Raw genomic sequence first — 13,755 nt, forward strand, 5'->3', positions numbered from 1 at the left:
GTGCTGGGACTAAAGGTGTGTGCCACCACCACCCGGCTCCACTACATGTTTTTGGCTGCTTTTCTGCTGCAACTCTGGCTCACAAACACTGTGGGTTTTTTTGTTTTTTTGGTTTTTTTTTTTTATCTTTCTCTTTACTGAAAGTTTCCCAAGTTTTTCCACAAGTCAACTGCACACAGTGGTAATTTTTATAAAGTATGAAATGATAAACTGCCCAGAAATTAAAAACATCAATGGTTGTCCTGACATAACACTGGGCAATGTCTTGGTCTATTCGTCCTTGGTACTCTTGACTCCGGCCTAAAATCTGTCATATCTTCCCTTTCCATTTTGCTCAAACTTTCTCTCTTGGCTACAACTTCCACCGAGACAGCCTCATATATGCATACATAAGGAATATGCATATACAGGGAATATACAGTACTTATGACAAGTGCCTGGCATGTTTTTGTTTATGATCTAATCAAGTATGGATATACGATATGCATATGTGTTCCCATATATACAATATATATATTATATATATGGAAACAACACACTCTTGAACCCAAACAGTACTTCTGCTTAAAAGTATAATTAACAGTAGAAAATACATGCGTACAGGAGTAAAAAGAAATAACTAAAAAGCCATTGAACCTGTTATCTAATCTCCCTCACCTACCCTCTCATATAGTATTCACTAATCATTTACTAAGTCTGAAGTAATAAAGAATGGGTGCGCAAGTACACACAACCAACCAGGTAGGTATTTTACATACACAAATATTAACATCAACATGAAGCATTCAAAGGTAAGACAGACTGGAATAACGAGCGAAGCTTACTAAGATGGAAACACAGAAAGGTTCGAGAAGATCAGCAGCCTAACGAAAGCCAGGTTTGGGGAAAACTGCTACTTTAACATTGTGATGAAGACACCCTGCTAAGGGGTGGCCGCAAGGTTTCGGGCCGGGGCACCCCGGTAGTTCCGTCGCCCACGAGGAGCAGACAGAAGACTAGAAGGTGGCAGAACAGAGCCCTCGGAGCCGGCGCAGCCAGCATTCCCACCACGCCCGGCCTGCGCCCCCAAACATTTCACCCTAGCGCTCCGAAAAACCCCCGTAAGCTTCTCACCAAAGTTCACGCGGCCGTTCAGGTTCGCAGTGGCGTCACCTACAAGCCAGGACACCGGAAGTTCCTGGAAGAGGAGCCAATCAAGTGACCGCTTTCCAGCGGTGACACCACCCACTAAACGGGCCTCCCCGGGCGGGGCCACGCCCCCAGGCCCTCTTAGCCCCGCCCCTCAAGGAGGCCCTCGTGCCGTGACTGCGACCCCGCCCACTCCAAGGGAGCCGCCCTCCCTCGGAGGCGAGGAGGAGTCGACTCGGCCGAGTTTCGCCTGCTAGGGCGCCGATAGACGTTTTTCTTAGGTTTAAGCTGGTACTTGGGGAGAGGCCTCCCACGCGGTGAGGTTCCACCCACCGCCTCGCTAGCATCCCGCGCCTTTGACCCGGTGCTCGTCGTTCGACCCACCAAAGGCGAGAAACACTCTCGCCAGAGACCTCTCACCAGCGGAAGCCGCGGGCCCTGCGGTGTCCAGGAGGTGGCGCCACGACCGCGGGCGGTGTCCGTACACCGATGAAAAAGTTCACATCCTTTTCATGTTACTTTCTTGTTCCAAAAAGAAAATTTCCTACAGCACAGCAGATATACAAGAAACCATTTATTATATATATACATTCAATTTGTATTCAAAATACCTGTGAAGTTCTAAAAGAAAAAATAAGTACCTGTGAAGCTCATATAACATGTAATGATGCCCTTGGATTAGATCCCCTTGCTTGGCAAGAAAATAAAAGTCTACCTTGTGTAAGTGTGGGAGTGGTGACACAAGTAATCAAACTTATAGAAAAACATTAAATTATTTTGCAGAACCAGACTTATGAATACTGATGTACATGAGAGGGGCATAATTAATGTTCCTTAAATGTGAAGTTATTGACATGTCTGTACAAGGCAAAGCAATATATGTAAAAGAGTGCCACTGTGGTTGTAAAATCTGGGGAGTGCAGCATTTAGTTTAAAATGGCGACATACGGTTACATACACCAAGGGGGAAACATAGTTGAATAGGTAAAAGCAGAGGAATTATAGAAGACAAGGAGACATCAGTTTCTGTGTTATCTTCTACCAGCTAACAAGGCAAGCTAGAAACGGTTAATGTATTTCCCTTTGCCTCCTAGATGGCTACTGCTCAGCACCCTTTCTGGGCAACCACTTTTATCACATGAAGTGGTCCTTGTCAGACCTAGAAGGACTTTAATTAAGTCTTCCTCTAGCGACTTTGCACCTGGAGCTAGTGGGAATGCTGCTGCTTGAGCTTAGTGCTGTCTCAAAGAATGCTGGGAAACTGGGGCTTCAAGACACCATCCCATGCAACAAGTGGGAGAACACGAAGTCACCACGATGAGAAAACAACTGGACTTTTGAAATATGGCCTGACAGTAACCAGAAAAATTCACAATGTCTTTTGATTCCCTGGGTTCAGTCGTAGTTGGAAGAACAATCCTCAACTATCAGAGATAAAAGATCAGGCATACCTTGAATTTTTTTTTTTTATCCTTTGTATCTGAAGGGATTTTGACTCTATTACTTATTACATAGAATTCTGAGAATTAGTGAAATCTAAGCCAGAATAGGATGTTACTATGATAAAGATAAGGAGCATGTTAACTCAAATGCCATTTTATTCTGTGAAGTTGATGATCTACATAGTATAGAAAAAAATGTTCAGTGACTTTTTTTGAAAGTCTGTAAAAACATTTACAAAGATCATATTAACAGGGTTTATTGTTAACCCAGGCTGGCTCAAACTTTCTGGCTTACTGACTTGGCCTCCCCAGTTGCTGGGATTATAAGCACATACCACTTCACCTGGCTGTCCTGTAATTTTTCTAGCAGCCTTGAGGGTGGCTAAAATAATATATACCAAATATATGTGTGTGTGTATATATACATATGTTAGTTATATGCATATATGTATATATATATGTATATATAATATATATGTTATTTGTCTCATTGCTTCAACAAAATACCTGACAAATCTAGCTCAAGGAGTACTTTTTTGGCTTACAGTCCAGTGTGGTGGCAAACAATCACAGCAGGACCTGGAAGCATCCACAGTCAGGATGCAGAGAGAGATGAATGCAGCCACTCAGTTCCTTTCCCCTTTTTTATGTAGCCTGCGAGTTCAGGCCAGGGAATGGAATTGTCCATCTTCACACAGGGCCTTTGCACTAAGTAACCTAATCTATAACAGCCGTCACAGACATGCCTGGAAACTTCATTTTCACAGTGACTCTAAATCTCATCAAGTCAGCAAGACTGACTATCACATCTTTCAAAAACCTTAGTTCTCCTGCTGTGACTCACCAATGCTTCATTCATATAAGCCCATTCTGAAGCAACTATCTTGGAAGCAATTCAAGGGTTAAATAAAGATAACAAGGTGAACGAGACCACACATAATTAAAACCACCTGCCACCAAAGTCAGAGCAGTCTAAGGAACAAGCCCTACCTTGCCCTGATGATACTTTAAAATCAGCCATTTAATCTACTTCTCCCAACTGGCTTCATTCTCCTAAAATAGTCGGAACACCCGTGCCTTAGTTAGGGTTTCTATTGCTATGAACAGACACCATGACCAAGGCAAACCTTATAAAGGACAACAGTTAATTGGGGCTGGCTTACAGGTTCATTATCATCATAGCAAGAAGCATGGCAGCTTAGAGGAGCTAAGAGTTCTCCACCTTCATCCAAAGGAAGCCAGGAGCAGACTGTCTCTTCTGAACTGGGTGGAGCTTCAAAGCCCACCCCCACAGTGACACACTTCCTCCAACAAGGCCACACCTACTCCAACAAGGCCATACCTCCTAATAGTGCCACTCCCGGGGCAAGCATATTTAAACCACCACACCCAGGATCCTATTCTCTTCAAGAGGTCATCATAATCTAGATTATGGGTGCACAAGACTAATGATTCTTAGCCGGGCAGTGGTGGTGCACGCCTTTAATCCCAGCACTTGGGAGGCAGAGGCAGGCAGATTGCTGAGTTCAAGGCCGGCCTGGTCTACAGAGTGACAGCCAGAGCTGTACAGAGAAACCCTGTCTCGAAAAAAACAAAAAACAAAACAAAACAAAACAAAAGAATAATGATTCTTAGCAATATCCATAAAGACTATAATAAATGTACAATAGTATGGCACTTGTGAAAGAAATAATTCTAAATTCTAGAAACCTATTTGTTGGGGCTCAGGAGTTGCCCCACAAACCACATGAACACCTATCTCAATCAAACAGGGATAGTTTATTGTGCATTTGTCCCGGAAGTGATTGAGTAGGGCTACAGACCAAACTTGAAAACTGACTGTGACCCCTAGCCAGGACGTTACAGAACTTTAAAGCATGAAGTCTACAAACATCTGTGCCAAGTTATCCCACCAATAATAATTTAGAATTAGGGTCCTTCCTTTGGAAAATGTCTTTTTGGTATACTTATCTTCTCCCTATTGATTAGGTTATTCAACTGTGGTGGGGAGACTTGACTTGGCTAGTGGTCATGTCTTTACTTGCCAACCGGGGTGTCAGTTACTCATGTACATGTCTTGTTCTGCCAAGTACAATGTCAATTCCCATAGAGGTCTCAGGAACTTAAAACTTTTGGCCCATATAAAAAAAATGGATTTTATTCCAAATGGCTTCTTATATTAGTATCCTCCTCTTATGTTGGGGTTCATCCCCGGGGTAGCTTATAAAGACAAAAATACACAAACGCTCATACATATGTGCAGAAAGTGCTGCTGGGCGGTTGATTCAGGTCCAAACTTATTGTGGATAAGTATACACAGCAATTCGAAATGACTACTTCTGTCAATGGTTCATAACACCAAATCATAGAACATAACAATATGCAATTAACTTGGGCAGAAGAAAGTTTCTTGGTAACGGTGGTAACAGTATATAGGGAGGTTTCCTTGTAACAGTAATAACAGCAGAAAATGGTTGGGTGGACATGCAGCAGTTACCCAGGCCTGAACACTGTTAAGGCTATGATCTGATTATCTTTTAAAAAGAAGATCTACAAACTACAGCAAGAAGTCCAGGTCTAAACCGGCCTTCACTTTTTAAAGTGAGAACTACACACTATAGTGAGTGTTCTATGAAATGTATTTGTCAGTAGCTAGTGTTTCATGACGCACAGCCAAGCTCTTTGTGCTTCATTGCCCAATGAGAAAGCCCAGTTCCAGCAGGACCACAAAGCTCAAAAAGCCTAACATAGCTCCTGCCTGGCTCTTCACCAGCTTTAAAGCTTTCAAAACTTTCATCCACTACCGTAGTAGAGGATGAACAACCAAGTATAATTGGTTGAATTCTTTAGGATTTGCACTTAAGGCGATAGACAATCCCAAAGAACTAAAAGCGTATTCCAACACAAAATTCCACGAATTTGATCACCTTGCCTCTCATGATTAACAATGATGTTCATGTTCTGGGTGGGAAACAGATCTCAGATGTGTTGAAGACACTGTGTTAGAGAGTGATGTAAAACTAGGAAAGAAAATGAGCTTAACTGGAAACTGGGAAAATAGAGAGAGGTTGCTAAAGGGCCTTATGACAAAGTCTAAGGTCTGTGTCTCCTGCCATTCACTTCTCTCACCTTGGGAGCTATAGCCTACAATCTATACACTAGTGCTGTCACAGAGGGGTGTATCTTCCTATCTTCAAATGGATTTAGACAATGCTGAGTTATTGACATCCTTGTATTGTCTACACTCCATTGCAACTAAAAGTGTTCTCCTCTACCAATTTGTATAATCATTGTTTTGTTTATATCAGTATGGGGTTGTGGGTTCCTGTCTTATGCAGTAGATTAAGATCTTTTTATTGTAACTATCTTAGAGTTCACACTGCTCAGTTTGGGCCTTTAAACAAGCATTCAGCTAACTGTCACATGCCCTCACCTGCATTCTTTGACAATCTCTTACTTTCTAGTGTAACAACACATTCTAGACTCATCTGGCATCTGTGCTTTCCCAACCCTAAAACCAATCATGTTTCTGTGGAGCCCTGGATTCCTTTAGTTAAGAATATGTAGAAACCAGCCGGGCAGTGGTGGTGCACGCCTTTAAGCCCAGCACTTGGGAGGCAGAGGCAGGTGGATTTGAGTTTGAGGCTAGCCTGGTCTACAGAGTGAGTTCCAGGACAGCCAGGGCTATACAGAGAAATCCTGTCTCGAAAAACCAAACAAACAAACAAACAAGAATATGTAGAAACCAAGAATAGGAATGTGATGCTTTATTTCTCAATGGACAGAGCTGTCCAGTATATGCCTTGTATACGTATTACCTATTACACTTGTTTATAAACATAAGATAACTCAGCAGCTGTCTCTGCTACTATATGTTCAAAGCATCAGTCATGCTAATCCCTACATTTTCAATTGGATGCTGTAAGGTTTAAGCTTTCTAACCTATTATTAATGCTATCTGATATTTTCTTCTTTACTGGTAAGGAGCTTGGTTTCCATTATCATTCATTTATATGTGCATTTAGTTTATTTTCCTTAACTATTACCACTTAGTTCCTTTACATACTCCAGGCAGGTACCTCCTCACCGGCATTAGGCTCCCATTAGCCTCCTGGGCTTCTGTCTTATGCTGTCACCAACTTAGACTCAGACTCTAACTTGCCCTGGGCTGTTGCCATCATTTTCTCTTCCTAATCTAAGAGTTGTTAGGGCCTAGGTAAAATATTAAGCCCTAGATGGAGTATTAAGACCTAGGTAACACTTACCTGGCTAGCCTGACATTACAAGGAAACTTTCTCATATGTTTCTGCTGTTACTATGAAACTTTCTAAGGCCAAGATTCCTTACATTCTGTTCTGTTCTGTTCTCTTGGAAACCAATCTCAATAGAAGTCAGTAGAACTGTTTTGTGTAGTTACCCACAATAAGTATAGACCTGAACCAACCACCCAACAGCACTTCGTGCACCTATAAGGTTTTATGGTATTTGTCTTTATAAAGTGCTTCTGGGATGGACCCCAACATAAGAGATACACATGCATCAATATAAGAAACTATTTGGAATAAGACTCACATTTTGATTAATGATTGAGTAAGGTTTAAGTTCCCAAGACCTCCCTGAGAACTGACATCCTACTTTGGCAGGAAGAGACTTTTATGTAGGTAACTGCCACCCTGGTAGACAAGTCAAGACATGAATATTAGACAAGGCAAATCCCCTGCCACGGTTGAATATCCCAATGGAAGCAGGATAAATGTACAACAAAGACATGCTCCTAAGGAAATCCCCCATCCCTAAATCCTGATTGGTGGAATAACTTGGGACAAATGTTTGTGGATTTGGGCCTTTAGAATCCTGTATGATTTTAACTCCAGGTCATGATTCAGTTTCTGAATCTGGACTATGGCCCTGGTTAATCAGTCCTGGGGCACTCATTGAATAAACTATCCCTACATGACTACGATTGGTGTTCGTGTGGTTTGTAAGGTGATTCCTGGACCCTGACAGAGTAATATTTTCTAGACTAATTTAAGAAAGAAGGAAGGGAGCAGGAGAAAGAGGGAGGGGAACCGAGTTTTAAGATTTTACTTTGTGGTTTCAGGCAAGGAGACCCTGGCTTGGGACACAAAGGATGAACTCTAAGGGAGTAAAGAAGGTCCTTGAATGACTGTGCGCTTACTCTGGCTCCTCTTAGTATCCACTGAATGAAGCACAGCCAGTACAGATTGTACATATTCTGAATCTCTGTAGTGTCCATTGTTTCATTGATTTATTTTTTGTTGTTATTGTTTTGGGTTTTTTGTTTGTTTGTTTTATTTTTGGCATAGGAAATAAACAGTAAACCTACCTGTCCAGGGAATTTTGCGTTCCTCCTACAAATCTGAAATTGGGGCATGAAGAGGTTCATGATTGATTGTAGAAAGAGTGAGTCTAGTTTTAAAGCCCTCATTGACAGAGGTATTTATTTCTAGTCAATGAATGAGCATTTATTACATAATTTATATAGGATTCATAACCTTGCATTCTAGTTCAGGTCCCAATATATGAAAGTTAAAGACGAATTAATGAAAAAATGGTTAACTTCGTAGATGATGGGAAAGTGACTTGTTTCAGTTTACAGCCAAGAAGCTATAGGAACAGATCATAGACTTTTACGTTTACCTTTTTTTTTTTCTATTTTAAAACACCCTATTACACTTATTCACTCTTCACTCTTGGATCACCATTCAGATTAGTATATCTCCTTCCCATAGCAAGTGCCTTTGCTGAATGAAATGAATGTCTCTGCAGTGTGACAAGCAGGGGGGTATCAGCAACAAGGCACTACACATTATTTGAAAGCACTTTTATTGTTAGTTTACTAAAGACGTATCTAGATGAAAATCTTACTTGCTGGAGCCATTCCTTGGAATAGTAGTAGGTGTGCTACAACACTTCTAATTTAACCAAGAAAGTGTATCCAGAGCAAGATACCAGCCAAGTACCCAGAAATCTTGAACCTCTATATTGCAAAGCTGGGAGAAATGGCCAAGGTGCCCATTTAACATATCAAAGCAGACCTGGCTGCCAGGTTCTCCCTGAATCCCTCAGCTCCTGCCTGTTGCATAGCCCTCTTGGTTGGCATGCCCCACCTGCCAGCTTAAACTTTTCCATTTCAGGGACCAGGCTGCCCTTCTCCACAGCTGCCCTTTGCCTTATAATCCAACTATTTTGGCTTTGCGTCTCTTGGTTTACGTCTTTGGGCCTCCTGGCTGCTGCACCTGCTCTCCCTCTTATCCCTCTGTCCTTTCCACTCTCCCTACATGCCACAGCTCAGTCTGGCCAAGCCATCTCCATTCTGGACTCTTCCAGATATCCCTGCCTCTGACGACGCTTTCCATTTTATCTATAATAAACTTTCTTCTCCACCATACCTGGAAGCATTTATATCTCTTGTGCTTTTTAAAAGCCAGGATATGCCAGGATGTTTTGTAGAGCATGGTAGGGTGAGGTGGGAGGGGGTAAGTCAGCAGGCACATAAGGCAGCCTCCCACCCCCACCCCCACACCCCCCCCCCCGAGGTACCAGCCATAAGACATGTCTAGTATAGAATAGAGTTTATTTAGGGACATGAAAAGGGGCATTGAGAAGCGAGTAGAGGCAGAGAGAGAGAGAAAGAGAGAGACAGACAGACAGACAGACGGACAGAGACAGACAGACAGACAGACAGACAGACAGACAGAGAAACAGACAGAGAAACAGAGAGAATATGAGAAGAGGCTGGCCAGGAATAGGAGGAAAGGGGAAGGGGAGAGCAGGAGAGAGCAGGAGAGAAAGGGGTTAGGGAGACCCAAGGGGGTTGGTGTTAGCATCCAGAACCTGCGGCGATATATGGGCGGGTCCACAGACCTGTTGCCAGGGCAACGGCCACCATATTCCCAGAATCCATTGGGTTCAGCTCCCACCTTTACCTGGACTGCTACGTCACAACATATATATATATATATATATATATATATATATATATATATATATATATATATATATACTTTCCTCCATCTTGCTCTCTTCTTTTTCTCTCTCTCTCCCCTCTCTTTCTGCGCCGCTATCTCCTACTCCCTCTCAATTAACTCAATTAAACCTGTTACATGTGGAACTGTCTAGCCTGGTATGATACTTGCAGACGCGTCCCACCGCCGCTCAAACACATCAGTTAGAGAGTCAGAGAGAGAAAAGGAGCAGAGATAGGAAGAAGGGGCCAAGCAGTCCCTTTTATAGCAAGCCAGGTCTACCTGGCTGTTGCCAGATAACTGTTGGGCAGAGCCTAGAAGGAATGCCAACAATGTCCTCCCTTTTTTATTTCTTGTTCTCACTTGGCTGGTTCTGAAACCAAGCGCCACTCATATCCTGTCTTTCTTATTTTCCTTTTTATTCCTTTTTTTTTTCATTCACTAACAAAGAAGGGCTTGGAGTATGAAATAAATAAAGTCTAAGGATAGTCAAATACATATCACAGAGATGATGGAAAATATCCAAGAGGTATATGAAGTTCTTTCCTATTTTTGTGGTATGAGTTAAAATTCAGGTAATGGTTTAAAATTAGAGAAATTGTGCAGTGCTTAACAGATACATGTTACAAACAGAAAACTGTCAAAAGTAAAGAAGACAGTCTGCCATCAAACCACATTTTGACATTTAAAATTTGAGGACAACCAAGGTCTTTTTAAAAGTGTCAGGCGGTGCTCCGTGATAAGTTTAGTTGAGAATGTAAATTCTAAAGCTAAGACCTGATAATATTTGACTCTGGAAAAATTTCGAGGAGTATGAAAATGAGCAATATCCTAACCTAACCCACACTCTCTCTTGCTTTACTATAATCCATTCCTAAGTGATCTGTTCAATTAAACAGACAGGAGGACTAGGGCTAAACCAAATCTATCATTCCTCATCGCAAATGCTCCTGAGTCCTCTAAGCATCAGAAAGAGGGGGGGGGGGGGGGGGAATGGAAAGAGAAAAAAGGGCCAAGCTTTTCCAGAGTTCTTTTGGCCCCTGCTACTTCCTTATTGCTCATCAATCACACCAGATATGTTTCTGTTCTTTGACCTTTCAGTCTCGAACACTCCCTCAAGGCTTAGCCACTAGGCACACCACCCCCATGGCAACTTAAGAGATGAAAGAGCTTGCTTTAGCTGAAGTTTACAGGCAGGCCAACCTGAAGGGAAATAAGGACAGGAGGGGTCCATGTCTGAAGGCCTTGGGGAAACGCTGCTTCCTGGCTTGTTCTTTACTGGCTTGCTGTTTTTGACTGTCTTGCAGGTATCACCCACAGGAGGTTGAGTCGAGGAAATATTCCTCAGGAAGCGTTTTTTTCTCAAATGACATTTTCTCTTTCTAGACGACCCTAGCTTGTGTCAAGGTGACAAAACAAACAAGCAAACAACAACAAAACCGACCTCACCAGCACACTATCATCCAGGATGACCCAGGAAACTCTCCATGTAGACCAAACTAGCTTCACAGTCACTGGGATTTTCCTGTTGGTGCCCCTTGAGTGTTTGGATTAAAGACATGCAATTGCCACGTCTGGCTAATTTGTATTGTTTTCTCCTGCTAGAAGATTTTATACAAACGGGTCTTTTCATCTTGTTTTGTTTGATACCGTTTTAGTTTTGTAATGCTGCATAATCATACCAAATCACCAATCGTTTCAGAAGCTCAAAATACCAGTCGTCGTTTTCTGTTTTACAATCTCTGGATGTAGAGTTTCGCAACGAGCCAAGCTGTCAGAACACGGTCCATGAATGAAGCTGTGTGAGATGTCTGAGAGCTTGTGAGAAAACTCCAGGCAAAAAGACTACAGTCGCCGGGCGGTGGTGGCTCACGCCTTTAATCCCAGCACTTGGGGAGGCAGAGGCAGGTGGATTTCTGAGTTTGCGGTCAGCCTGGTCTACAGAGTGAGTTCCAGGACAGCCAAGGCTACACAGAGAAACCCTGTCTTGAAAAAAACAAACAAAAAAAAGAAGACAACAGTCTTGTAAGCTCGTTCCCCCATAACATGGATTTATCCTATGGTTTTTTTTGTGCCCCTCCCAGGTGTAGTAAACAGGAATGCATTTGCTTCGGATTACCCATCATTTTACCCGTTGTTATCCAGAATGATGTTTCCAAGCAGGAGCTCTCATCCTAACTACATAGTCTAAACTCATGTGAGCTTGCCCTTTTGCCTCTATACAACTTGAACTCACATGAACTTTCTAACAGGACCTTGCTTACCCTTCAGAACGCCCTCAGAATATAAACTTGTCTGACCCATGAACAAAGTTGGCTACTGCATGAGACTTTAGTCTGCTTCATTTTTAGTTTCCATTCTCCCAGGTTCATGCCGCAAATGGAATATTGATAACAGGAGACTAAACATTTTGGCTCAGCATCTTTTGAAATGATTAAGTTAGATATTTTCTAAGGACCACGGTCTTCCGGCTAGAGCAGCTGCTTCTAAGGAGCTTCATGAGTATCTGCAAAGCTGGTCCCCACTAGACCAAGGATAATCCAAGTCCTTACCAATGAACCCATTCATACAGCTATCCCGTGTCCTCATGACATGGCAGCGAGTGTCCTTAGGACCCAGTGTTGCAAGACGGTCAGGGAAAACTGACAGTTTTTTTATGAACAGAACTTGATATCACCACCATCGCTTTTATTCCTTTCATTTGTCACAGGCGCCAACTTCAGTTCAGTGGGGAAGATGATTCACACAGAACTGAACACAAGATGAGGTCATTGTGAGTGATGTAGAAGTCTGACCAGTGCAGCCTCCAGCTCGCTATCCTGAAACAGTACCTGGAACGTAACTGGAGCGCAAGTCTTTTAAACAAATGAGTGGGTCCTACCACTCAGCTTATTTTGATATCTTCCCACAAAGCCCTTTCCCTCAGTGCCTTTCAAAAAGACAGAGAAAACTAAAGGGAAGCTGAGTTATGAAGGAAATAGCCAACTTCATTTGAATACCTTATGTCCAAATTGGAGTGCTTGAGTACAATTCAGTGGCCTTAGAACTGCACTGCCAGTGCTGGAGAGATGGCCCACTGGCTGTGAACATGTTCTGCCGTCGCAGAGGACCCGGGTTTGATTTTTCAGCAGCCACACTGGCAGTTGCCAACTTCCTGTAGATCCAGTTCCAGGGAATATGAGTTCCTCTTCATCCCTCTGTGGGTATCTGCATGAAGGTGGAACACATACGCCAAGAAATAAAAATAAACCTCAGAACCGTGCTTCCCAGGAGCCGGTAACTTCATGTGGATGGCCTGAACTGAGATATAACAATTAAATAAACACCAGATTTAAAATGTATTGTATGATATAAAAAGGACATAAAAGGTCTCATTGCACTGCTACTGAGGAGGCAACTATTCCATGGTACAGGAACGGTTCACTGTAACGATTTTTTCACCGTACCCTAGAGAGAATATGTCAAGATAGTTGGAACGAACACTCAGTACCTATGGGAGTTTCTAAAGAGAAGCACATTTGGAAGCCAACCTGTAGTGAAAGGCTGGATTCACAACCATTGAGGAAGCTGTGACTACAGCCCAGTCCATAGCAGAATTGCCTGATCAAGAGCAGGCCCCTGGCATCATGCTCATGGCCCAAGAGCAATGAAGAGAGTGCCACTGCAGGGACTAGGAAGGGCAGGGCTGGTGTGAGGATGCACAAAGAGTGCGGCAGGATACAAAGCACAAGCTGTGTGGAATGTGGCCCTGACTGCACAGGCTTCCTGTCAGGGTGGCCAAGATGGGCAGGTGACAAGGGGTCTGTGGAGAGAGGCAAGGAATCTCCTGACCAGGATCGTGGCATGAGACTGGATTGTGTGGAGCTTGTTTGGGAAGAGGTAATGAGTTGGCCACCAGGCTTGGGATAAGGCTCTGAACCTGCTGAGAGACTGCGTACAGGTTACGCTGAGACCGCAGATTGACCGTGGCTCAGCAGGAGCCACACAGCTGTCTTCACAAGAGCAGATTCCTTCAAGACTTGAGCTTCTCCCATTGAGCAGACTATGGAAAGAATGGTCCTCAAGGAATTGGAATTTCCCCCTGTGGTGGTTTGAATATGCTTGGTCCCGGTAGTGGTGTGTTAGGAAATGTAGCCTTGTTGGAGTAGGTATGGCCTTGCTGAAGGAAGTGTGTCACTGTGAGGATGGGCTTGGCA

The 13,755-nt window shown here is 43.1% G+C and overlaps 1 protein-coding gene across 4 annotated transcripts in view; it reads right to left on the bottom strand.

The window, feature by feature from the left end:
- The window catches only part of Rbis (ribosomal biogenesis factor), a 10,463-nt gene extending 3,540 nt beyond the window's left edge, over positions 1-6,923 (bottom strand). Inside the window, exons 1-3 of one of the 4 annotated variants that reach the window (XM_031376361.1) lie at positions 6,836-6,923; positions 1,549-1,672; positions 1,114-1,177 (exon numbers count right to left, since the gene is read on the bottom strand). The gene's annotated coding sequence lies outside the window, so the exon portion shown is untranslated. The other 3 variants (XM_031376362.1, XM_031376363.1, XM_031376364.1) reach the window with 3 other exon arrangements.
- Between the last annotated feature and the right edge of the window lie 6,832 nt (positions 6,924-13,755).

The sequence above is a fragment of the Mastomys coucha genome, unplaced genomic scaffold (assembly GCF_008632895.1).
Source record: "Mastomys coucha isolate ucsf_1 unplaced genomic scaffold, UCSF_Mcou_1 pScaffold17, whole genome shotgun sequence".
In the NCBI taxonomy this organism is placed as follows: Eukaryota; Metazoa; Chordata; class Mammalia; order Rodentia; family Muridae; genus Mastomys; species Mastomys coucha.